Below are 26,796 nucleotides of genomic sequence, written 5' to 3' on the forward strand. Positions count from 1 at the left end.
AGTACTAGTGTTAGAATCTCCTTTTTAGTATTACCTTTATATGATGGTAAACAATTTTGCTGTTTGCGTCATTGAATTTTCAGAGGAATTTGTCTGTTAAGTGCATGATGCTTGGTTACAACCTAACTTGTAGGTTCAAAGCCCATTATGTTAATACAATGATGTAAATGTTGCTTCATCACTATTTCTTCTGCTTTTCAGAATGACTATTCTTATCTGTTACCTAACTATGTCAACCGCTACACAATGCCCCTAGTTTCAATGATGGTGCATTCCTGACAATGCCTAGATAGTAGGGTGGAGAAGAGTATCTCCATTTTGCTGGTCAGGCTGAGAAACTGAGTCTAAGAAGGGTTCCGTGACTCTTGCAGGAATAATAGAGCCCAAATAATATACCAGTCTCTGCCCAATGCTATTCGCCTTGCAGAATTCTTCAGAATATGAGCTAACTAAAATGGAGGTGTAAGAGTTAAATTCACATAGGCCCATTTGAGTTCCAGACCAATGAAAAATACGAAAGGCATTAATCAGACCTATCCATCAAACAATTAAAAAGAAAATAAAACTTTATTATCTTCTAAACAAAATCAGAAAAAGACAAGTCTATATATCTTTGAAAATTGTGCCAAGGGTAAGTTTTTAAAGCATAATAGTTTCCCATGGCATGTGATCTCTTCTAGGGTAAAGTAAGTGCTAAGTCATACTTGGTTCTCTGGATCCACAGAATTTTCCTTCCTTCCGTATCTAAGCAGTCCCTAGGAGTCTGCTAAGAGTAAGGCACACAAAATGCTTTTATTAAAGAAAATGTTTGGTGGTCAAAAGATTAATATCGCTGAGAGAGAAAACAGACCTGGTTTGGTGATTGCTAGCCCAAAGCCCCAGATCTGGCTGGCTTCAAACTGGTCCCTTAATTAAAGAGTGATATTTAAGGAGAGCTCATCTAATTCTTTGGAGGTTTAAGACAAGCTCTGTTGACTGGATGTAGTAATCTATTTCTTTGAGGGTAACTGCAAATATTCTTTTCACTTTCATGTAAGATATGTGTGAGTCTTGGCTCTAAAGGAGAAATTTGTATCCAAGATTTTCCGAGAACTCTTCTGAGACTAATTCTTTTTGGAGAAACACAACTTCTTTGCTTCCATTCCACAGAGATTTAAATGAGTCCTGGAGGGGGATGCTCCTTTTCCAAGGAAGGTGTCATACAATAGAGGCTGCCTTCGTACTCAGCTCAGAGTCTATTGTCCTCCTAAGGGACACTCCTCCACTTCATTTTGAAATAAAAGAATGTTAAGAACCACAATTCATGTTAAGAGCATGAATTTTAAATATTGATGCCATATACTGCAGATAAAGGAGGTATCTGCGATTGCTATGCCAGTGCCTTCATCTGACCATCTGCCACCCATTCATCCACCCACCACCCAACATCCATCCATCCACCATCCATCCATCTGTCCATCTGACCATCCACCAACCATCCATTCATCCACTGTCTATCCACCATCCATCCACCATCCATCCATTTGCCATCATCTACCATCCATCCATCTGACCATCCACTACCCATTCATCCATCCACCATCCATCCACTATCCACCCATTCAGTTTATCATTCAGCATTGAGTAATGCTAAATGCACGCATCCTGAAGCCAGTCTAGATTGAATCTCAGCCCTCTCACTTACCAACTGTGTGACTTTGTGCAAGTTATTTAAATTCTTTGCACCCTAGTTTTCTCATCTATAAAATGGAGACCATGATAGGATGTACCTCACAATATTATTGTGAAGATTAAGTTAGTTAATATAAACAAAGTGCTTAGAACAGTGCCTGATATATACCTAGCACTTTTCAAATGGCTGCTATTATATTATTATTTTTATTTCTTGATGAAACAACTCAGGCCCAGAAAAGATGAGCAACCCTCCTGTAGGTACGGATAAATAAATCAGGAGTTAGAGAATCTATTTCTTTAATTGTTTCTCTTCCAGAAAGTGGAGGAGAAGCCCAGGGAAGAGGTATCATTCCAGGGAGGGAGGGGGAGATAATTTTCAGAGGCCTCAATTGTTTTGGTTTAATTTTGGCATGAGAGCTGAGTTCTTGGAGGTTTTTTAATTTTCATTTTTATCGTTGTGGTTGTTTTTGTTTGTTTTGTTTTAATTATTAATCATTTCCAAACTTTCCAAAAGGAAGTTGAGAAGACTCATTTACTTATTTACCTATTTGTCTGAGTAACTAACCACAAAACCCCCGTGGGCAAGGGTGATGTTTTCTTCCTGCCTGACATCCCAGTGCCGTATCCCAGCGCTCTGCATCCTCGGGGTGCCTAAGAAGCAGGAGTAAGTGAGATTGGAAGGAAACAGCCCAGAGACTGGTCACACTCTGTTCTCAGGGAAGGGGAAACCAGGGAGGACACTTCTTGGAGCAGGATCCTCCCCCGGATCCTGTCAGGCCAGTCTCCAGGGGCCAGGAGAAGAGCATTAGGCACCCGCAGAAGAGGACTCTCCTCTCTGTCGCCAGAGGCCCCGCGACCAGGACACACATCCTGGCCCTGAACGGAGGATGGGATCAAGGGCCGATTAGCAAACAAGATGTGTGCCCCAATGAGGCGCTCATGGGAAGACGAGGCAAAAGGGGCTAGAAGAGGCTGAGGAACAACGTACCCCCTAGAGTCACTCCAAGTCAACTTGATTCTCCTATTTATTGAGCACCTCGAATGAACAAACCACGAGGCTGTTTGTTTTGCTTCTGGAGGAGAATCTGGGCCCTACCTGCACAGCTCCCTCCACCCCTTCCTGGTGGAGGTCTGGCCGCTGCTCGCTCCTTCCTGTTAGCTCCTCAGTTCTTCTCAGAAGGTGTCAACTCCACCTCAGATTGTCTGAATTTTAAAGTTTTGCACCTACATAGCAACACAGAAGAGCTATGATCCAGGTACAAGGTGGGAGGTGTCACTCTGAACCAGGGTGACCAACTGTTTAATACTCACAGTCCTGAGTCCCCAGCAAATGGGAGAGTTGGTCACCCCAGCCTGAACTTCCTGTTGCTAAATACTTGACTGCCTGAATAATATGCAGTTTTTTCACCTCTCTTAAACCTACTAAACCTTATTTAGGCTTATTTAGCTTGTTTGTTATTTAGTTAAACAACAAGAAGATGGGTGTGTGGATGGCACAGTACTGGCCCTTGGGAAATTATTTTGATTGGTATTCCATTTGTCAAGACGCTCTGGGTCCATGGCTGAGGAGTTGTAAGCAGCAGCTTGGGGCAGCTCACTGTATTAGTGCCCTTGCAGGTATCACTGAGCTTTAGTTCTCTACGTTACACAGGGTCCCCCTCCCGAGGGCCTGTGGGGAGAATTTCAGCACTGGGGAGACTCCGTGCCCTGGCTACTGGGAAGGTGAGTCCTCTTTGTGACGGTCCTGGAGCAAGTTGGGGCTCCCTGGCATGTGGAGCAAATCCTTCCTGACTCCTGATTCCTTTATTTTCTTTTTTGACCAATTTTACCCTTTATTTTTGTCTTGTTCCTTCTGTGTTTTGTGTAAGTTATTTAGATAAATATATAGAATGGAATTAAGCTATTTCCTGCCATGGTTTACCTGAGCCATTTCACTCGATGGAGGTGTGATGCGTTAGCTTGTTTGCCTGTGGCGAGCGTCGTGAGCTTCCCTGTCTTGATAGCACGTGGCTGCAGGGACCTCAGAGAAGGGCGCAGAGGGCAGCCACAGGATCTTTGGAGGAGCCTTTTGCAGTCTTTTTGTGTAGACAGGAGGAAGTTATTGAAGAAAAGCAGCAAGAAGACCACATAAGGAGCCTTCTGTTGGGCGGGGGGCTGAAGTGAGAGATTGATGTCTTCAGGGAACAGTGGGATAATGTGTGAACTAATCGAAGCTTTAGTCCCCCGTCTACCCCTGTAACCCACAGGGGAGAGCGACTCAGAGGGGAAGTAAGGTGTGTGTGTAGAGGTTTGGGTCTCAAGCAAGGTAGGTCCCACACCCTGCCCTCTTGGGGCCAAGGCCTACTGAAGGGAATAAATGTCTGGGGAGTCAGTTGGCAGAGGGATCCTGGTCTCACTTCTCCTGGGCCTGGCCCTGGGGTGGTGATGAGATCCCCAAAGGGAAATGGCTGCTTGTGTCTAGAGTCATTTGAGGAGCCTCCCAGGATTCCCATGGCCGTCTGTCCTCAAGAAGACCATTGAAGTAGCTAAAAGAGAGCTGGGCCTATGGAGGCCTCGAAGGTGGTAGCCACCTGTGTGGACTGAGACCTGAAACCACACCCAGATCTCTGGGGATGCCGATATGGACTAATGACCACCCTAGATCCCTCCTCTCCTCAACCCCTGGGCTATACAGAAGTCAGTCCTCCCCCTACAAGGAAGGAGGTGACCCCGAGTTACCAGAGATGTATTTTCCTCCAAGTGGGGGCTCAAAATAGATGTTAAATTCAGGTTTAGAAAAACGATGTTACATTTCCTTCTCATCTGACGTTGTGGGTTCTGATGAGTGTTGCTGGGTTGTAATGATGATGGTAATGGTCATGATGGAGACCAGGATGACTACCATTCACAGAGTGTCTATGATGTTCTGCTCCTCTGCTAAGCGATTTTCATGGGCTAACTCACGAAATCCTTTCTACAGTTAGGGACTGCTAAATCCCACTCTGGAGGAAATTGAGACACAGAGAGGCTCAGTAACTCGCTCAAGGTCACATCGGAGGACATAGGATTAAGCCTGGGTAATCTCAATGACCCTTAGCAAGACACTAAATATTTACAAACCAATTGGTCAGAAACTCTTTCCTAATTTCCAACTAAAGCCTTCTTGTGAGAGTTTAAACTCTTTCTTTGTGTTTTGTTCCTAACAGAAAGAGCTAATAGTTACTCATGTGATCCATATCTTTTCTCTGTTTCCTCTTTTCTCAAGCCAAAATGACCTCAGTTGTCTCAGCCTCTCCTCAAAGTGGTTGTGACCCATGGCTGTCACTGTCTCCCTATTTCTGATTTGCCCTCGGCTTTAGTTTCTGGGCCTGAATTGGAACAGAGGTCAATATGCAATGAGTATGCTAGGAAGATTGTATCTTTATGATTCCAAAATTAATGCATTCTGGTGTTGAATTTAGCAGTTTCTTTCAGCAAGAAGCAGCTCACTCTCGTGATCTCCCCCAGTTCCAGGCCTGAGCCTGCCACACTTTTTGTAAAGATGCCCCAACGGTCTTTCTCCAAGCCCTCTGGGAAATGAGCTATTTGGCCTTATGGACACGGCCGATTGCCAGGCCACTTCTCTGTCTGTCTAAATTATAGTGGCAGAGAAGACAAAAATACAAAGACAAAAAAGTCATTTTTCTCCACCCAAAACACTGAAATTCTCTGAGCTTTTCATTTCCTTCTGCTTTTTGGCTGATAACAATGAATAATGGCTTCTGCTGCTGCTTTTATTGGCTTAGCATTTGGGGTCATAAGAATGTAAATGTTTCCCCAAGGAAAAATACATTTGGGGGAAGAACTAGATTGTTTCTTTTATTTTTAAAATTTTAGTTATAAAAGGAAGAAAGAATCTGCCGAACTAAACTTGGTCGTGATCCCAAACAGGAAATGGAGAGCAGAGACCACCATTCATTTGGGTGGGAACTCCTGAGATTCAGGTAGGTCAACTTTGAGGGTCCTGTTTTCATTGGCATGACTTTAAGCAGTCTATTTTAAATCCAGTGACTGTCACATTTAAACATAGTCATATTTGGGTCAGGTCACATGAGCAGTAAAACTGATTTCGTTCAGCATTTTATTCCTTTAGCCGACCATTACTATCACGCCAGCTTCTCAACGTGAGGTGTATTTAGCAAGCGGCTCTTGCCTTTTCTCGTCACCCATTTTCCTCCCAAGTCCCCTATAATCTATCAATTAGCCTCACCCCTCTGTTAAAACTGTGCTCTTAGAAATCGGCAAAAACTTCGCTGGACGTCCAATGGACAGACCTCATGTTCTTTTTGTTGCTCTGCCTGAGATCTTTGGCACTGTTAACCACGTCTCCCTCTCCTTCAAACCTCCTCAGCCCCTGGCGCCTTTGACACTTGTAACCGTTTCTTCTCTCAGCTGTGTCATCCCCTCTGGAGCATTCTCCATGGCTTGGCTCCTGTTTCTAGACTTAATTTTCTCTATGTGAATCTTGGCTTAGGCTCCTGTCTTTGGCTGTCAACACTATTTACGTAGTTCCGAGGTCCATGTCTCCCACAACTGTCTCTCTCTGAGCTCCCGGCCAGTATGTCCACTACCATCTGAATAATTTCATTTGTTAATTTGCTTTACCCTGGCACCTGAAGCTCCACGCTTCCCAAAATCATCTTCTTACCTCTAAGTTCACTCCTTCACCTGAATTTTCTCCCAAGGGTACTATCATTTTGTCTCTGACTCACTCACACTGGAAAACTCATGATCATCTTTGACTCCTCTCCCAAGACTGCAAGCCCCACAGGGGACAGAGCAGTGTCGCACCTGTTTCACCACCATCTGTCTGGAGCCTGGCACAAGGCTTGGCACATAGTAGGAACTAGTACCTATTGCTAAATGATTGAGTGAATTTTCTCTTTCATAATTTGTATTCCCTCTGTCATCAGCCTAATTAATCCACCAACCAATCTACGTATATGTACTTGGGGAGGCTGTGGAGGAACCTGTTGAGAGTGGCGCTCTTGTGTTGGACTGCCCGGGTTTGAATCTTGGCTCAGCTGCTTCCTAGCTGGGTGCCCTCGAGCAGTTTACTTAACCTCTTTATACTTTAGTTTTGGTCTGTAAAGTGAGAGAAATAATAATACCTACCTGGGTGTGTTGATGTGAGCATTAAATGAAAACATTTCCAGGGCTGGCCCGGTAGCTGAGCAGTTAAGTTCATGCACTCTGCTTCAGTGGCCCGGGGTTCACTGGTTCAGATCCTGGGCACGGACCTATGCAGCACTCATCAAGCCGTGCTGTGGCAGCATCCCACAGACAGGAATTGGAATGATCTACACTAGGATATACAACTATGTACTGGGGCTTTGGGAAGAGAAAGAAAGAAAAAAAGAAGAGGAAGATTAGCAACAGATGTTAGGTCAGAGCTAATCTTCCTCACAAAAACAAACAAACAAACAAAACTACAAAAAAACAAAAAGAGAAAATCTCTATTGAATGAATATAGTAAGTGTTCAATATACTTTTTGGCTGAATGGTTATGATGATGGTAATGATGATGATGGTGATAGTGATGATGATGATGGTGGTGATGATGGTGATGATGATGGTGTGATGGTGGTGATGATGGTGGTGTTTATGATGGCGATGATGGTGATCATGATAACGGTAAAGGAGAAGCATTAGCTGGACCTGGTGATGTTTGGAAGCATGTGAGGTGTTATGAGGACATCATGTCAAGATGAGGGCAAACAGCAGCAGGATGCCAAGGACCAAGGTATGTTCACAGCAGAAGGTCAAGAACACTGATGGGCATGAAGAGCAGCAGAGAAAGGCAAATTGAAACTGACCTGGTAGGGAAATGGGCTCCAACTATGCTCCTTAAAGGGCTAGGATTTGCTTGGAGGGGTCTCAGACTCTGCAGGTGGGGATAGGGATCCGGTGTCAGGGGTGATGGACTGGGCACTAAAACGTACGGGGAGGGGCTGAATGGAGAATGGGCGGGGCCTGTGCGTAGATTTGAGTAGAGCTGCTCTGCTTTTGTCTGTTTTACATCTTGGTTTTCTGCGTAAGATCACCTTTGAAGAAGAATCCTGCTGCTTTAAAAAAGCATGAAAATCACTGGTGTGGGCCTTGAAGGCCAGCCGAGGAGTTAGAACTTTATATGGCGAGCCATGGGGAAGCCGCGGGGATTTGGCTGGAAGAGTAACAAGGCTACAGTGCCGCTTTGTCAAAGGCACAGGCACTTTGTCCAGGCAGGAAGGGCCATTAGGAGACGGATTCTTCCTCCAAAATACCTGCTCTATCTATCCCCTGCTGGACATCCCCTTGGCCAGCAGTGCAGGGTGGTCCCAATGTCCTGCCTGAGTCATAACCCTCTGCCTTCAGGCTCTGGCCCCTCCATTCAGGTGAGCTCTCCAAATACCCACCTTGCCATTCCACTGCTTCTGCCAAAGCCTCCAGTGGGTCTCCCTTGCTTGTGGGAGAAGAACCAAACTCTCTTGCTTGGCATTCAAGGCCCTGCTATGACAAATTCTGCCTTTCTAATCCTATCTGCTACTAATCCCACCTCTGTCCCCAGTTGGCTAGCCCTCACAGCACCTGACACCCCAAACATAGCACATTTGCTTTCCCCTGTGCATTTCATGCCATCGTCTGGCTCTGAGATGCACCCCTAAACACACGAAAATTCCACCAGTCTTTTTTGACCACGTTCGGTTTTAACCATCTCTCCCATGTGAAGGCCCGAAGGAGCCCGCCTCTGAAGTACTTATTCTGGCAGGGATCAGCACTTTTTTTGGTTGTGAGTGTCACCTGACATCGTGCTGGGCTCATTGCACACCAACAAGCCAAAAGAATTTAATCTAGCTGTACTGGGAACATCCCAGATTCCTTTACTCCCACACAAGGAGCCCCCTCTGAAGCACGCCTCGAGGCCAGAGGCCACCTCGTGAACTGCCCACCCCCATTCCCGTGCACCTCCACTCCCCAGCCCAGCCTGTCACATCCTTTGGGTCACAGGACAGGAACCCTCGGGGGTTTTGTGCAGTTGCCTGTGTTTTCAGAAGTGGCTCGAGCCCAACCAGCGTTCCTTCCTGCCTGGGGCTCTTCTCCACGAATGTCAGCAGGAGTGAGAGTCATCACACTGTTTGCTCAAGGACCAACAGCCCAGCCGACAGGCCTGAGCAGCAGGCCCGGCCCGCCGTGGGCAGCTGGCTGGGGAGGGGCAGGTCATCGCTGCTCCAGGCCCGCTCGCCCGCTTGCTCCAGTCAGAGGCCATCAGGGAAGCTTCTGACAGGGCTGTGAACACCCTTCCCCACCCCATGGGCTAGAGTGACAAGAACAATTCCATCACCTAGGCCGAGGAAAGCGTTTCTCTTCCTCACCTGGCCCAGCCCCCAGTGGCCAGCCCCCAAGCAGCTCCACTTTATCTAGAAAAAGCTTTCTTTGCCCAGCAAGGGCCAATGTTCTAGTGAGAGACAAACTCTTTATAAACCTGTGTCACTGCTTCCTCTTTCAAGACAGGAACCGCAGCACAGATGGCTTTGTTGTCACTGAAGGATGGTCCCCAAGGACCTTTCTGAGCTGTGCTAGGTATTAAACACACCACGTATTTACATATGCCGGGTTCTGGTCCTCAAGGAGCTCCAGATTTAGGTGGGGTGATGGGAGCTGCCAAAAAATAAAATAAAATCAACAAAATAAAATAAAATCAAGTTGCCAGCTAGCTCAGGCTGAATGCCGGAGCAGTTTGAGAGGGCTGGAGGAGGTGGGAGGGCACGTTCCTGGGGCCAGCTTATCACAAAGCGTCCAGGAACAAGGAGAGGAAGGACTCGACCTTGACCTTAAGGACTAGACAGCTTGAGACCCGCTTAGGGAGGAGAGGAGGCTGGGTGCGCCCTCAGACATTGTACCCAAGATTAGGGAGGTAACTCAACAATGTCTGGGCTCCATGCATTTCTCCTCTGAACATAGAGCTTTTTCCACTCCAAGCGTCCCCACCGTGGGGTGTCAGCATTACGGAAGAGGGGACCTGAGTGTCCCCATGAGAGAGGGCAGAGAGAGGACACAGGAAGGTCCAGGCGTATCTCGGTCACGCCACAGAGCTTTGATTTCTGGCCACACTAACCCAGTGCTGTGTGTAACCCACACGTCTACCATGAGTCAGATAATTGCCTGAGCCTCAAGGTGACATAGAAGTCTTGTTACCTCAGCTGTCGAGGCGGCACAGGGAAAGGAGAGCTGCGGAGACAGCGTGTGAAAAGTCGGCAGGCTAATAGACAGCAGCCTCTGCCCTCACTCGCCTTCCATGTAGGAATCCCGTATTTTTACGGGGTGCTTGCGTGTAGTCAGCTCTCAGTATTTCCACCATGTGCGAGAAGGAGAAGCATGGAAAAACTCAATCCATATAAAATTCTCAGTCCCAAATTTCAGTTATGGTTCCAACATCTTCCTCATAAAATCTTAGCCCAGAGCTCTCACAAAATGGCAAAAGTGTTTGATTTCCACATTATCTTTCTGTCTTCAATTAATAAGCTGGCTGACCCTGAGCAGGCCGGTCTGGCACTCACTCGCTCCAGTTGAATAACGAGATGGCGCTAGTCTGGGAGCGCAGTGGTCAATTCCAGCGCTAACATTTTACGATCCTCTCCAAATAGCTCTATTCCTTCTGCTATGCTTGGACGTGGGCGACAGCTGAGAGAACGGCAGTGTGGGCAGCGGCTCGAGCTTTGCTTCTGGAGTTGCACACATTTAGCTTAGAAGTCGGCCTCTCTCTGGGCTCAGAGCACCTCCTTCTCTGCCGGTCAGTTGCAAGCCTTAAAACGAGCTGAGTTGGCCTCGATCATAAACCTGCATCCTGAGTCTGGCTTGAACTGAATCGGCACAAAGATTGTAGTCTCATGGATTTGGGACAGGACTGGGGCCCAGGCTTCATCTCAGCCGTGTAACACTAGGAGAAAATCAAGAGAGTGTCAACATTCTTCTCAAAATATAATCTATTATACAGACAACACGAACCCGAGTGAAGCCTATCGTAGGTGGATACAGCTGAAGGAGTGACAAGGGTTTGCTGGCATGCCTGGTGGCCTGGGTCTCATGATGTGAGAGGACCCAGACCCTTGAGGACTGACTTGGGAAGCAGCTCCCATATCTCTTGGTGGCCTAAGGGGGCAGGAGGCTGAATGTCACCCTCTGCTGAGTGAAGGGGTAGACGGGAGGTGATCCGTGTGGGAAGAAGTTGTACATGAAACCTTTTAACTTTTTTATAGGGAGAGGATTTTAATGGTAAAAAGAGAAAACTATCAATTCTTTTCTCCCCAAAACAGAGAGGGACACATTTTCAAGACACTTTCTCCTGACTGTTCTCTCAGAGTACTAGATCTGGAGTCCCCTCAATCTTCCCTCTTTAGATTATTTTTTTTTGTTGGTGATACTTTTATTACTATCACAAGTCCTGGGAATTGCTGATCACCCAGCCATGACTGAAAGCTGAAAGGAGCAATTCTAATCCCAGCAAGCCCGGGGGCTGCTCCACGCGGGGCTCGCCGTGAACATGGCTGGACTGCGAGGGAGAGAGAGAGGCCCACAAATCTCCTCCTCTGTCACAGGCACATCTGTTTCCCACCAAGTGGGTCTGGCCTCAGGGGTTCGTTTTCAAAGCCAGACTTTTTGTTGGGGCTCCCTCCCATTTTATAGGGCGGCTTGTCTCCCTGGCATGGTTCCTCCACCCGCGGAGCACATCCTATGCTCCAGGGGAGGCTTTTTCTGTTGGGCAATGTCATGTGCTTTTCTTTATTCCCACGGGGATGGGAAAAGCACAAATAAATTACAACTCTGAGCCTACAGTCGGATTCTCCTCTCCAACATTCTTTACAGCAAAAGGATGCAGAACTTTGTTTTATCTTGGAAGCAATAAGTATGGGAAGGGGATTCTAGAGAACTTTAAAGGGAATCCAGTGAGTTCTGACATCCCTGAGACAAGGAAGCATTTTGCTTTGAAGTTTCAGAGCACAAAGGGGGTCTGGGTCCCAGAAAGCTGACTCTGGTGAGAGTGCTTGAGCCAAAGGGCAGAGCTCCCAAAGCTGGTCAGACGCAACTGTTACTTGACTGGCAAGTCCCATCATTGGGAATACTGGTCATTATCTATGTCTCTGGCTGTTATTTGCCTTCATGTGGGAGTTCATGACGAGTTGCACTGATTTCTAGAAAAGGTAAATAAGTTTTGGAGGAAATAAACACAGAGTAACAAGCTGAGACGGCTGGAAGATGCTAATGGTCACGAGAATTTTCCCGAAAATAAAGTTGAGTAGGAAACAAGTGGGTCATCCCCTAGTTTGGCCCACTGGCCCGCTGGGCTGTGGCATCATCAAGGCCATCAGCAGCAGGGTTTTCAGGGGTCCTATGGTGCGTATGGCTGTCTCGGGACCATCTCAGCCATTCAGATCCGGAAATGCCAGCGCCTTCCCAAAAAACGATCTTCTCCACAAATGCACCAACGCTGAGAGCTGGTCACGGGCACTTCTATCATGTGACATCCAGTTCAGGACCAGCTTTATCAAGTTCAGGACCATCTTCTGGTCCAGCAAGTTTCCACAGAATGGGACCTAATGGAGGCATGTGCCTCTCACCCACCAAGAATGGATCCAGGATTCATGTGGCCAACACTTACTCAGTTTGGGAATAAGGAAGAGAATCCTAAAGTGCAGGTGCAGGGTTGGGCACGGGGGCTTGGAAGGCACTTGAACAGGGTGGAAGGTCCGAAGCTGAAGCTCTTGTAACTTCAAAGTAAGTGACCTCTGCCCCTTGCCATGGGCTATCAGCAGAGAGCAGTTCGCTGCAAACCTCCCCTTTGGGCATGTGGTTGAAACACACAGGAACAATGGTCCTCGGAGGCCTGAGCAGGCTTTGGTTCCCCCAGCACCAAGGCTGCTCCTAGAACCCCTGTTACAGAGGGCGAAACCTGGAAGGCGTGTGTCCTGACTCCTTCTAGTGCAGATCATGCTCCCCAGAGACACTTTTCTTGTCTCCCCCAGGGCCTGGCAGAGGGCCTGCGAACAATTAAATTGAAGGAAAACACCCAGATCCCCGAGGGAGGCTGAAATTTCCAAACTGGGTTCAAATGGGAGGGAGAGTGCCCTTCCTGCACCGAGGAGACACGTGTCTTCTTGCTGGCCTGGCGTGAGATGACAAGTCTCTCCTTGTTTGTCAAGGACGGGGGCTTCTCTGGGGTGGTCTCCAGGGCCACCAAGGCCCTCAGGCCTGGACTCCTTGGCAGATAGGAATCTTTCTCTCTAGAGAAGTTGGTGCCGGAGCGACTTGCAGGCTTAAAACCCTGCTCGTCCCTGGCTTTTTTGCTGAGATTGGCCGGGGAGGCCTCTCCCTGCTGTTCCTCATGGTGGTCATGGACCAAGTTCTCTCCCCTGTGAGAAGCAGAAAGATGAGTACTCTGCCCTAGCCTGTGAGCTGACAGAACTGCAGTGCTGGGAGCAGTGCCGGGAGGTGAGGGGCGGAGGAAAGCTCTCTGCAGGATGCCATTGTGTCTGGGGGAAGATAGGAGGGGTGAGTCCGACTGACAGGGAGGAGCGCTGACACGGGGTGAAGGAGCTGTCTGCAATGAACGAACGCTTCAGCCAGGGTTCATCTCTGACCCCGGGCTGGAAGCCCTGCGGAGGGCGGCTCAGTGTGCTGACCCCAAAAGACAGGTAAAGACAGTGTTCCCCAGGACACAACCCAGCCAAATACTGTGCCAGAAAAAAGGGGTCCCTGGCCCAGTAGGTTTGGGAAGCAGCACACCACTTCCCCACCTGCGAATTTTAACATACGTCAGTATATTAACGTCTGAAAAGTCCTGCAGTTCCACAAGCAAACCGAAACAACTTTAACTTTGTCCAGCGTCTCCCAAATGTGCTGGGTCATGGAACTCTTGTTCACGTCACTGCTGTGTGTCATGGGACGTGCCCCAGGTGACACTGGAGCTGAGTCGACGCCCAGCTGGCTGAGGAAGGAACTGCCAGAGCTGGAGGATGTCTTAGCGCGGCCCTCGCTGGACGAGGGGCAGGGCGGGTGGGCTACCCTGATGGTACTCCACTCCGCCCTTCCGCCCAAGGTGTGAGTCTGCGGAGGAAGCTGTGGGGCAGGTGGGAAAGAGAGGGTCGCAAACTCCTCAGGAAGTGATGCGTGTCTTGCCTGGGCAGGAGAGATGGGGAGAATAGTATTGCACTGTGTGAAGTGAAGAAAAGGTAGTTTATGGGGAGACTGAGGATTTGTTAAGATTTGTTATGAGGACGGGGTTACTAGGAGAGACGTCATTACGATGAGGTGCGTTCATGATACACCTAAAATTTTACTATTATTTACTATATTATTACCATGAATGGTAATACTAACATTTCTCTAATGCTTTATTGTTTGCGAGGTTATTCAAATCTCCTTTGATCCTCAGAAAAGCTCTATGAAGTATAGGGTGGGCCTTAATATTGTTCAGCCTGTGGATGAGGTAAGTTAAGGTTGGCTTGCTCGAATTCACGTAACTGGTAGATGCTGGAGCTGGGACTCAAAGCCTGGGCTCTAAGAGTCTGGCCCCCACTTTAGGAAGAGCCAGGGGCTCTGTGGCTGCCCTTTCTGGGCGAAGATCAGCAGGAGGGCCAGGTCATCTGGGTTCCTTGTGGAAGAAGCAGTGAAAAGGCACCCTGGGTCCTTGGCGCTTGGCCTACCATGTTGCCCAGAGCCAAAGCAAAAGGGATGGCCGGAGCTTGTGCCCCTGAGGGCTCCCCTCTCAGCTCGAAGAGTTGGGGATGGCTGGAGGAGCAGGAGAGAGGCCAGAAAGGCACTCTCGTTCCCTCACATTCACCTCTGTGGTCCCTGCTAAGCCAGTAGAAGCAATGCACAGAGCTCTGGCCTGAGCGAGTTTTTCCAAAGACTTTGGAGGATAGACACAAATACCTCCCCTAATTATATCTCAGCTTTTCCCAAACCGGAAAGACAGATTGAAGGAACCTGGATCTGTTTTAAAACTGTCTTAAGGTTCACTTAGAGTTGTTCTGGGCTTCCCAAACTTAAGGGACAAGCTGATTCCAGGGACCTAGTCCCAGGGCCCTGAGATGCAGGTGGACGTGGGGCCAAGGGAGGGGCTCCACATTTAATCCCACCCAGCCTTGGGTCATGTGTGGATCTTGAAGCCAACGTGGGAAAGCTGTAGCTGTAAAGACAGTCTGGACGTGATCCAAAGTCCTGAATCACCCCAGGGAACAGTCGCTCTAATCCACAGGCCACCTGGTGCGTGTTTGAATGCTCGGAGAGGGCGGGATGTGGTTGTACAGCAGAGTGCAGGGACAAGCCTTGAGGCTTAGTCGAGGAAGATTTAGAACACAGAGAAGCAGAAAGAGGAGTACTTCAGGACATTGGGGTGCAGCCATGTGGGGGTGGCATTACACCAAGCGCGGAGGTAGCTGGAGGAGGGGGCTACCCCGAGCCAGGAGATGCCTGGTGGTGGGGAAGAAGCAGCTGAGGATGCTCAGGAGAGGAAGGCACAGGCTGAGCAGTGTCAGGAAGAGAGCGACAAGGGCAAGGACTGTGGACTGAGATAAGACAGAAAGTATGCGACAAGCAGGCAGAGAGCATGGTAGGGCGTGGGCTGCCATGTGGTGGGGAGCCCCGGGGAGTCGCCTCTTGGGCACCGTGCTGGCGACTCTGAACTACAGGGTATTGCTTGGCTCCAGGCATGGTGGTGAGGCTAGAGGTGTGGGACAGAACCAGGAAGCAAGCTCGCTGTGCAGGGAGAGAGCCTGGGGACAGCCCTCCTCAGAAAGGGAAGCCTCGTGGGGTCACTGCCAAGGGGGCAACAGTTGCTTGTCCCTTCACCGAGAGCAATGGAGTGAGGTGTTGTGAATGCGTTTTCTAGACCTTCATTAGAAGCCATGTGACACAGAACTGCATCAACTGCTCCGGCCGGAGAGGAGGTCAGAGTAAGAAAACTCCACAGGTGGCTCTGAGTGTCTTGCCTGGGGAGCTCTGTGCCAGTCAGCTTGCAGGTCCAGCTACACCCTGCTCCTTGTCGGCACCTCACAGCCCAGCGCCTCTTCCAGGAAACCCTGCTGCCCTGGCCTTGCAGGTCACCTTTTACTGTGAACTCTCTGAGAGGACACTCTGCATCTTCTGTCACTTCTCAGCCATCTTGTTTCTCGCACCAGGCTCACCTGCTCAAATGCCCCTTCTCCTAGTTGCACCATCTGCCTTGCTAAGAAAAGTTATCCAAAATGTGAAAATAAGGCAGCAGGAGAAATGTGTGTCCTTTCAATGTCATGCTGGAGTTTGAGCCAAAGGCCCTTCCAAGGGTTCGTCAGTGATCTGTACTTTTGCTTGGCTCACCACTTATCATTGGTCGGGACCCAGGTTCGCTGAAGTTGCTTGGAGATATATGCCAGATAGAGATGTAAATTATTTCTGTTCTGGTATAATAGATAACTCCAAAGGCTATGGCTCTGGGGGGACATAAACCAGTTTAGAAACTCTAACCTAGTAGCTGTCTTATTTCACATGGTTTCTTCAACGGCTGTAAATACTGTACTTCAAATCCTCTTTGAATCAGCTTGTCCCCTCATTAATGAGTTAAATAAATCTTTGACTTATGTTTATTCTGTTTTTATGCATTCATGTCTTTAACATTTTGGAAATTTGACAGTTTTAGAGATTTTTCCGTAGAAAGACGCAAATGGGCTCACTTGGAGCCAATTAAACTGTGTTGCCCAAAAAAACCCCATGTGGTGCTCAGGGCCCCACAGTGACCTTTCCTCATTCCCAAAGTGAGTCTCCAGCAGCAGCAGAACTCCATCTTTGCTGACTCTCGGTTTCTCTGGGTTTTTTGTTTGTTTCAAACTCTGATTGTGTGTTTTTGCTTTTGTTTCTGGTTCTTAGCCAACACCGCCCGTCTGTATAACCTGCAATCTCTTTTCACAGCTGGTTTCAGGCACTGGTGGGTTTGTTTCTTGGCTTGGGTCACTAGCCAGCTTTGACAGAAAGGCGAGTCATCCTGGGCATCAGGAAACTCATGGTCGGGGCTACACTGTCTTCAAGACCCGTGGGTGTCTGACCACAAGGCTGGTCTCCATTGCACTGTGAGAGCACCCTGTGTGTGTGTGGCTCTGGTCTGTGCACAGCCGCTAAATTAAGCCCCCTTGGTGGGAGTGGGGACTGGAAATCTGGGTTTATAGGCTGAAAACAGGGTGACACCGTGGTCTGTTAGATGGAGTAGATGACGGGAGAATTTAGTTTGTGATTCTTCTTTGTTGTGTATCTATTTGGAGTCAAATGAATTAAAAACATAATCATGCCCGCTGTGGAAGAGAAAAGCTCTGTGAGATCTGGATGGGTGAGTGTTACTGTTTCTGTGCTTATTTTTGACCTGTAGCTCAGACTGTAGGGCCACGGGCTCTCGCTGGGTCTGTGAGTCTGTAACTGACAACCTCTGCTTCGCATTGTGTCCCGAGGGGAAAACATTCTGACTTCTGGAGAATATTAACAATTTGGATGTTATAGTCTCTGAAAGGAGTTCTATTCAGATTGTTCTATGGAGAATTATAAACATTTACCCATATATAATATTCCCCAAATTTCTACAAAATAAAGAAATTGAACTTCTAATACTTTAGATGTGCTGGTCTTTTAAGGGGGAAAAAAGGCCCTCTTACAGAAATTGTTAGTTCAGAAATCTTTTAATTAAGAATCCAAGTTCGCATAAGCAGGGTGAATTGGTCAATAAATCAAACTGGTTTAATAATTTTGGTTTAAAAAATAGCTACATGACTTTTCCCTGATTTTGTAAGTGTGGAATATAATACAAGTATGCATTTAATTTTATTTTAAGATTTGGATTTGTTTTCCCATGAAGAGACTAATTACAATGTGAACATTCTGAGCTTTTTTTTCCCACAGGTTTATAGATAAACTAACGTTACTTCTATGTAATGTTTAAAATTAAGAACAGTGTGAAATTACGTGTTTAACTAATTTGAATTAGAGTTCTGAAAATTTTTTATATCAAGTATTACCACATCTGTAGTGTATGAGCTTAAATATACTATAATTCTCAAAATTCTTAATTAAGTTAAAACTTTGGATTAATATTAAGTCAAAGTAATTAGTAGACAATTGTTAGATACCTGGAAAATGTTTAAGTAAGGTAGCCTGTTGAAACATTGGTCCAACTACATTTTAGAATATATGACCTCCGTTTTACCAGAATATTTGGAGAAAATAATTATGAAGCCAGGTCCATACGTGGGAAGTCATCTTTAAAAGCAAATTTTATTTAATCAGATATATATGTATATGTATATATGTAATTTTTAAAGAGGGCCCACATTTTTATTTTGCACTGAGCCCTGCAAATTATATAATCAGTTCTCTAAGTATGCGTGTGCACACATACAGACATGTATATGTGTATACATATCTTTGCTTACTATTGTTATATGTTATACAGAAGCTGTTCCTTGGGTTTTATTATCAAACATGTTCATTTTCTGCCATATATAGAAATATGGAAGGATGTATGCAGCTGAAGGGGATCCTATTGTGTGTGTTTGTGAAGTTTCTGATCTGCTAAAATATTGGGTATGACAGAGAGTTTTCAATTACTCACGTCTGAATTTTCTCTCTGATAACAGAATTTATACGAATATTCAATTAATATACTCTGTCAACATGAGACTATATGAAGAATAATAACGGCAAATAAATACAACTCTATATGCAAGGTAAGGAAATGTGTTTTTGCTTTTCAAGAGAAAAAGAGAATACTTTTGTATTAAAGCGTCAGGTGTTTCCAGAGTATGAAAAAGTTTAGTGAAGGACAGAACCTGAGGAGCTAGCATGTTGTGGAAGGCGTGAGGGAGGGAAATTTATTTGTCTTGGGTTATAATACCGGCAAACAACAAATCTCAAAAAAAATTAAGACAATATGTTAAACTTTGCCGAGGTTTACTCAGTTCAGATGGGCTTATTAATAAGATAATTTCAATAAAAGTTTTGTTACTCCTTTTCTGGTAACATGTTAATGTAAAACTAGAATTTGGTTTCCTTTCTGTTAAAATGACTGTCGGTCTTAGAATAGTCTGCTCATAATAAGCAATAGTAAAAGATTATTCTTTACCTTTATCATAATTTTTCTAAATAACAGAGTCACCATATAGTTATAGTGATTTTTTTGTGCTTTGTGTTGACTTTTTATATTGATTATTTAAAAAATTTAGAAGTTCCTCACATCTGAAAGGACAAAGATTCCTAACAATTGTGTTATTTTCTAAGTGTATTTTCAAATGTCGTATTTTCATTTTGATTAATAAGGAGTCCAGCTAAAACCACATTTTTCTTAGGTATGTATTGATCCTTTCAAAATATCCTCTAATAGCTTTTAATTTTGCCTCCCCCTCCTCACCACTAAATATTTTTTCCTTTTCAAAATATATTTTACACCTAAACCATGTATAATATTTCCCAAGAGGTCCCTGGGCAATCACAAAGATTTATTCTTTCATCTTATAAAAAGAGGGATGATAGAAAGAATTGTTTGTTTGTGGGTGCTCTATTTTTTAAATAAGCCAACACTATTATAAGAACTACAGGGGAAGATTGTCAAATCAAAAGAGAACTGAGCCTTCCAAGGTTAATTTTAAACAGGTAGCATGTTGTTAATGTAAATATATTTCAGAGATTTTACGTTTGACAGGAAGCCCTGCAGATCCGTCAATCCCTCACTGTCCCCCTCTCAAGGTAACCATCAAGAGCCTCGTCGGCTAGTTATGGGTCGTGTTCACTTTTCTTCATTCTGAAATGATTAGTAACTGTGATAAATTAACCACAGCTCCTCAGAGTCTTTCTTAACAGGAGGTTTTCACTTTCCGCTCGAATTTACCTGAACTTCCTATAATATCCAGGTTAGCAAGTGGATCTTTAACAAAGAAGGACAGTCCTGAAGCCTTAGTGGGAAATCCTCTAGCAGGCGCTCTACACTATTGATACTGGAAGTAATATCCTCGTGCGCACAGGTTTGGGAGTTTGCTCAAGGTGGCTCTGACAGTTGGCACCAGGGGATGAGTCAGGTTTCCCAGCTCTCTCCCGTCCGAGAACAAAGAACTTCGTAAAAGCAGATCAGTGATTCAAGAACCAGTGGAACTAGAATTCAATGAACCGATGAGAGAAATTTAATTGGTTTTTTTTGGAAGATTATTGAAATAATTTTGAATGTTTCATTGTTTGATGGCTGTTGAGGAAACTCTCTTTTTTTATTGTGGTAAAGTATACATAACATAAAATTACCATTTTAGCCATTTTAAGTGTACAGTTAAGTGGCATTAAGTAACGTTCACAATGTTGTGCAACTATCACCACCATCCACCTCCAGAAAGTCTTCATCCTCCCAAACTGAAACTCTGTCCCCATTAAATAATAACTTCCACTTGCCCTCCCCAAGGCCCTGGCAGCCACCATTCCATTTTCTGTCTCAATGAATTTGACTATTCTAGGTGCCACCTATAAGTGGAATCAAACAGTATTTGTCCTTCTGTGACTGGCTTATTTCACTTAGCATAATGTACTCAAGGTTTATTCATGTGGTAACGAGTCAGAATTTGCTTCCTTTTTAAGGCTGAATGATGTTCCATTGTGTGGCTATGTCACACTGTGTTTATCTGTTCAACTGTTATTGGGTACTTGGGTTGCTTTCACCTTTTGGCTATTGTGAATAATGCTGCTATGAACATGGGTGAACAGATATCTGTTCGAATCTCTGCTTTCATTTTTCTTGGGTGTATACCCAGGAGTAGAATTGCTGGAAATATGGTAATTATATGTTTAATTTTTTGAGGAATGCCATACTGTTTTCCACAGCAGCTGCACCATTTTAAATTTTCACCATCAGTGCATAAGGGTTCCAATTTCACCACACCCTTACCAACATTTGTTATTTCCTGTTTTTGTTTTTGTTTTGGTGAGGAAGATTGGCCCTGAGCTAACATCTGTTGCCAATCTTCCTCTTTTTCCTTGAGGAAGATTGGCTCTGAGCTAACATCTGTGCCAATCCTCCTCTATTTTGTATGTGGGACACCTCCACAGCATGGCTGGATGAGCAGTGTGTAGGTCCATGCCCAGGATCTGAACCTGTGAACCCTGGGCCACCAAAGTGGAGCACACGAACTTAACCACTACATCACTGGGCCAGCCCTTGGTTTTTGTTATTTTAATCCATAACAGCCAGACTAATGGGTGTGAAGTTATATCTCATGGTGGTTTTCATTTGCATTTTCCCAAATGACTCTTAACCTTGAGCATCTTTTCATGTGCTTATTGCCCATTTGTTTATCTTTGGAGAAATGTCTACTTAAGTTCTTTGCCCATTTTTTAATCACATTGTTTGTTTGTTTGTTTGTTTTTTTGGTTATTTACTTCTTTTATATCTATCTTTAGTGCTTAGTTTAGTAGACTATGCTTTTATAATTGAAATAAAATATTTAAATTGTTTTCTTTGACCTCTCAGAATTCAGAAAAAAATCTTTTGTTGAGTTTCTTTATTCCTCATAATAGTGTAGTTATTTGCATAGGTTCATTAGGAATCTGACCTAATTTTTACCAGGATGTAATTAGACAAAATAATTATACAACCAAGGTCATACCTGGAATGTAATCTTTACAAATAGATTTTGTTTAATCAGATGTGTCAAACTCATAATTAGGGAATAAGAGTTGTGCTTCCTATATGGGACTAAGGCCCACAAAATCTTCCTAAGAAACTGCTCTAACATCTGTTCTATAGCTTTCAGGGTCCCCACCTATAAAGAAGGTCACTTCTTGGCAGCCAAGAACCTTAGCAGATTTTGGGGACCTAGAGAGAAAGGAATTCACCCAAATGTGTAGCTACTGCATGTGAAACAGGCAGAGATTAATTTCTTATATTTGGTTTCCTAGCTTGGAAGAGAAGAGCCACTGAACAAAAAAAAAAAAAAGAAAAAATCTCAAAACAAAATGAAGGAAAAACTCTGGAATAATAGAGGCTACGGAAGTTACTGAAAAAGCAACCAAATTGCCTGTGAAGTTTGCAGACATAAGTTAATTCTGCGAGCGTCACTCTACGACTCTATATTCGCTGACCATCCTCAAGGAGGCTGATGTGTGTAATTGACACCTCTTCCTCTTGCTGTGCTTGTATAAATTAATCAAGACAGAAACGCAGGGGGAGCAGCCTTTTTTTCGTATGTGTGATCAAACATTATTCTTGGAGATTATTTGTGATCACCAGCTCTATCTAAAACTTGGGAATGAGGAAAAAGAAGGCCTCATGTCCTTCCATAGGAGCATGTCTAGCAAGCCCACCCAAGGATTATTTAATTGTTGATGGGCTTCCCCTGTGTTTGGGTCACTGATTGATGCCTAAACTCTCTGAAGTTATGTGTTACTTTATAGATTTTTGATAACGATAGAAATTATTTCTATGCTGTAGAAAAGATAACTCCACATGTTATGATTAATTGTCCTGTGGGGCATGAACCGCTTTTGAACCTAACTTGGCAATCTTATACAAAAATTCTGTACCTCAGTTCTATATAAAAACTCAATTTCTCAAATATTCTTTGAACTGGCTTTTACTATTCTACTGTTCCCTCATTAATGAGTTAAATAAAGCTTTGACATGTGTTTATTCTAAACTTCTAAAAGTTATATTTCCCTGTCTCTTACTTCAAGTCCAGAAACCATCTCTTCCCCTATCATTCTGACAGTGTAGGCAGGCTTGTCTCTGCTGTAATCTGTGAAGGTCACAGATTTCCTTTACCTGCCTGGACAGAGAATACTTGGGTTTGTGTGGCTTGCACTCATTCCCAAGTTCACTCATCCTCAACTCACAGAATGTCAGAGCTCAGTAGAACCCCTGCCTTCCTGAGTTATAAAAAGGAAACTGAGGCTGGAAAAGAATAACTGTTTAGATGGATATGGTATAAATACTGTAGTTTACTGTCTGGCCATGTATTCACAACACACCTCTTCCTATCTGTGTATCCTTTTAATGTATCTCTGCAACCTAGACTATAAGTTCCCAAGGCTATAGGGACCATATGTATGATTTTTTTTTTCCCCTGCATCTTTGATGCTTCCCCAGAGGCAAATGGGTGCCTTGTAAGTACTTTTTGATGGGGATGAAACAAAGGAAGAAATGTTTCTGGAAGCAGACATTCTGGAAATTGTCAGAGAAAGCTGTTCAGAGGTCAGAGGGTGACTATTCCTCTGTCTGGAACTGCTTTAAAGAAATCCCCTCCTTGGGGGATGATTCAGCACATCCCTGCCTTTAAGCTCCATCCAGATGCTTCCCTGAGGCTCTGCATGGGGAGGCATTATCAGTGTCACTACCTATGAAGAGTTTTTGCTTGGAGCAACAATTGTTGTTACTTTTGGCAGATATAGCTAGAGAATGGCCAAGAAAGGATGTGACATAAATTCAACAATTTAATTCTGAAAACCCCATGATTTAAAGGCTGATCATTTCTTGTTACAGCTATGTTTTCCCTCTTTGGTCATAACAACTGGGCTTCCAGGGGAATATTTCTTCTTACAAATTAAGGAAATTTTAAGAGCCAAATTTCAAGTCTTTCCTGATCTAAAGAAGAAAAAACAATGAAAGGACAGTGGGCTTGGCTTTGACTACTAGCCAGGGACACTACATAAAAAGGCACAAAAAGAACTATTATTATGCTTCCTAAAAAGCAATGTTATTTTTGAAAAATAGTTTATTTTTTGTTATAGAGGAAAATCTAATACTTTCATGGGACGTCGACTTGGAAATTCTCATAACCATAATTTTAACTTTTAGAGCAGTTGGGAATGGTGCAGGGCAGGGGTTCAATTCCTTTCTAAAGCAAATTTGGAACCAAAGCTAGAGATGCATGTACAATGGGATTTGACTTAGCCCTCCTCAAGGAGACCTCCTGGTGTAATGCACGTAACCCAGTTGTTCTTGACTTTTGGCCCCTGGTGACCTAGGGGACATTACTGCTTGAGCCTCGGCTCCCTCTTTGGGAAGATGGGATAATCACACCAAACTCACTGCAATGCTGTGAAGATTAGTTAAATTGGGTGATACTAATATATAATATTTTCTGAGCGCTTACTATGTGCTGAGCACTGTGTTAAGGCCTTAATCCATATTCCATCGTTTAACCTTCACAACAACCTCCAACGGAGGAACTATTTTTTCTCACCATCTTACAGATAAGGAGACTGAGGCACAGAGAGGTTAAGTACTTGCTTGAGGTCTTGATACCAAACCGCTTAATCTCAGGTTTGAGTGCCAGATGCGCAACAGGCCAATCACTGAGACACTGGAGCGTGGAGGTGGAGAAAGGTTTATTTGAATTGGCCAAAATGAGAAGGTGGGAGGATAGGTTCTCTCAAATCCTCGTTAACGAAGGAAGAAAGCAGGAGGTCTTTGTAGAGCTAAGGGGCTTGGGATGAAGAGTTTCAGAGAAAGAAAGGGGAAATCTTTCACTCCAGATAAGCCCTTGGGCAATCACACTTTTGGGTGTCAACAGCAGCTGGGGGTTGGTTACCTGGTGATCATAACTTCCTTAAAGGCATTCTTTTTCTTCTGCAAAACAAGCTCACAAATCCTTGTGAGCCTTGAGTCACCCTTCAGGTTAAACAAGAAAATAGCAAATTAACAAGATTGAATTCTTTTCATCTTTGTCTGCATTGGGAACAGGTTGAAGGGTAACCATGTTCTTATTGACTATTTACAGTAACCCTCAGGTACCCAGCTTCAGTCTCACAGCTAGTAAAGGATGGAGTCAGCGTTCAATTCCCAGCAGTTCGGCTTCAGAGCTGCACACCCAGCATTACGCTGTAGTCCCTGCTCAGATGACGCATGGGGAAGTATCCAACACAATGCCCGGCACATAGTGGGTATTCAATTAATATTAATTGGATCTGAACAATTCAAGCACAAACCTAGCATTTCTATATAGCCCAGAGAACTTAGCAGCTCAGTGCCAGTAATATCTGTGCTATTAACACAATCAATGAAAAATACCTCAATAAAAAGTATACATCATTAACAGGATGTCATGCTGTCACACCTGGACTAAAATAAATTCACAATAGCCTTCAAATGATAAAACTACCTTTTGGGCATCAGATGGTGCTTCTTTCTGCCAGCTTGATCTCAACATCTGTATTCCTTCTGCTAACATGCCTTCTAACCAACAGAATCTACTGCGTAAAGATCTGTCTTCAATCATACATGCATTTCTGGGTATTCCTTGGGCTGTTCACTGAATTGAATCGTTCTTCTTTTATCTTCCATTTATCTTTATTCTCTATGTATAGGACATCATGCCAGGTCAGTCTTAAAAAGATAAAGAAGATGAGGCATGTCCAATGGGAAGCTTACATTTTAGTGATCTAGTTATAAGCCTGTGCATAGAATTTAATGTGCTAGAATACGCCCTCTTTGTAACCTGTGTAAGCTTACCTACTCTGAGCTAAGCTACTGTTCTATATGGCTCAGCCTCACAGAAAGGATTTGCCTTGATTGTATTCAAATGTCTTTTAGTTCATTCTTCTCCCTAAGGATCCCAGCAGTTCCTTTCTCTTGAGACTTTGTGAAAAGATAACAGAAGCGATTAATTGATTAATTGAGTTGAACCAAATCTCCATTATAGGTAGTGGATAAGCTGCTGCTGTTTTTTCATCCAGTCGCTATCACCTACAATGTGCAGGCATGTCGGATACAATGGTAACCAAGCAGAGCTCCTGCCCTCAGGAAGCCTGCGGTCTAGGGCAGGGATCCCCAAGCTACGGCCCGTGAGCTCTCTCCAGCCTCCGCCTGTTTTTCATCCATCGAAACAAACTCTAGGCAGGCGGGCTAACCCCAGAGGCTCTACCCCGTCAGCAGCTAGCCAGCCTGACTCACCCATTTAGATTCCCCAGTAGAGAGTTAGACACCAGTCTAGTCTACCCACCCACCCCAAATCCAGGGACACCTATTATAGTCTCTGAAGCCACCTGCTCTCTACTGGAGGTGATAGGGACACATCCCCCATCTTTCCTGCTTTGAGGGGACGGCCTCCGAGCACAGCTCTCGCCAAAGAAATCGTGCTCACAAATCCTTCCTCTTCATATGCGCTTTTATAGTCTCAAAGTGAGGGAGAACTTGAGAGTCTTATAACCAGTTTTTGGTTAGTTCTTCTTAGAGTTCTCACTTGTGAATTGATATTTATTGTATCTTGGTGACTCAGTCAAAATTTTCAAATTAATATGCTATATAGTTAAATTGAAGGCGTTCAGACCAAATAAGAAACAGACAAATTAAGGCGAGGTTGGATCCAGGCCCGATTCAGGTTTCTAAGATGAAGAAGAGAAATGAAGAGAATGTGGGGTTTCCATCACTGTGGGATGGGGCATGAGGCATTTTTATTTACATACCAAAAGTCAGGGTGACTTTATTCGTACAGAAGATTTGGGAACATACATCCAAGGGAACTGACACTGGGTTATATCTTGAGAGCAAGATTTTAAGCCTGGGTGGAGTCACCCCCAGATTGGCATTTTTAAAAGTTCACTGTGGCCACAGTAAAGGATGGACTGAGGGCATGGAGGTTGGAGACTGGGAGAGGCTATCAGGATAATCCGAGCAAGACATCATGAAGAGGTGAATTACTGCATTGGCATTGGGAATAGAGATGAGAGGGCAGTGTTCAAGACCATTAAAAGGTGGTATTTCCAGTCATTGATGATAGATATTGCTGATAGATTGGATGTTGAGGGAGCAGTTAAAGGTGGTTCAAGTTTCTGTCTTGGCCAACTGGAGAATTTTCATTCTACTCCCTGGAATGTGGAAGAGCAGATTTGTGGGGAAAAGGAGCCTATTTCTTTGATGGCCAAGGAGGGTTATGAGAAGAAAGACAGAAAAAAGACCATGGGATAGGTTAGACTAGGCTAGCTGAACCAAAATATCCAGAAAGAAGGAAATTCTGAGTAAGGCTTAAATCCTAGGCTGGAACCTGTATTAATGTTTTATACCAACAATTGCCTATTAGAATATGATTTCTTAATCTTCACTATAGAATATAAAATTACCGTGGCACCGTTAATTATAGT

At 44.7% G+C, this 26,796-nt stretch overlaps 1 long non-coding RNA gene across 1 annotated transcript in view; it reads left to right on the forward strand.

Annotated features, from left to right (window-relative positions):
• The first annotated feature begins 16,538 nt into the window (after window positions 1–16,538).
• LOC123282126 (uncharacterized) overlaps window positions 16,539–26,796 on the forward strand; it is a 33,704-nt gene continuing 23,446 nt past the window's right edge. The window contains exons 1-2 of the long non-coding RNA XR_011499283.1: window positions 16,539–17,026; window positions 18,324–18,413. This is a non-coding gene — a long non-coding RNA (uncharacterized lncRNA). The remainder of the gene's footprint in view (window positions 17,027–18,323; window positions 18,414–26,796) is intronic.

Source organism: Equus asinus, chromosome 29, assembly GCF_041296235.1.
Source record: "Equus asinus isolate D_3611 breed Donkey chromosome 29, EquAss-T2T_v2, whole genome shotgun sequence".
Taxonomy (NCBI): domain Eukaryota; kingdom Metazoa; phylum Chordata; class Mammalia; order Perissodactyla; family Equidae; genus Equus; species Equus asinus.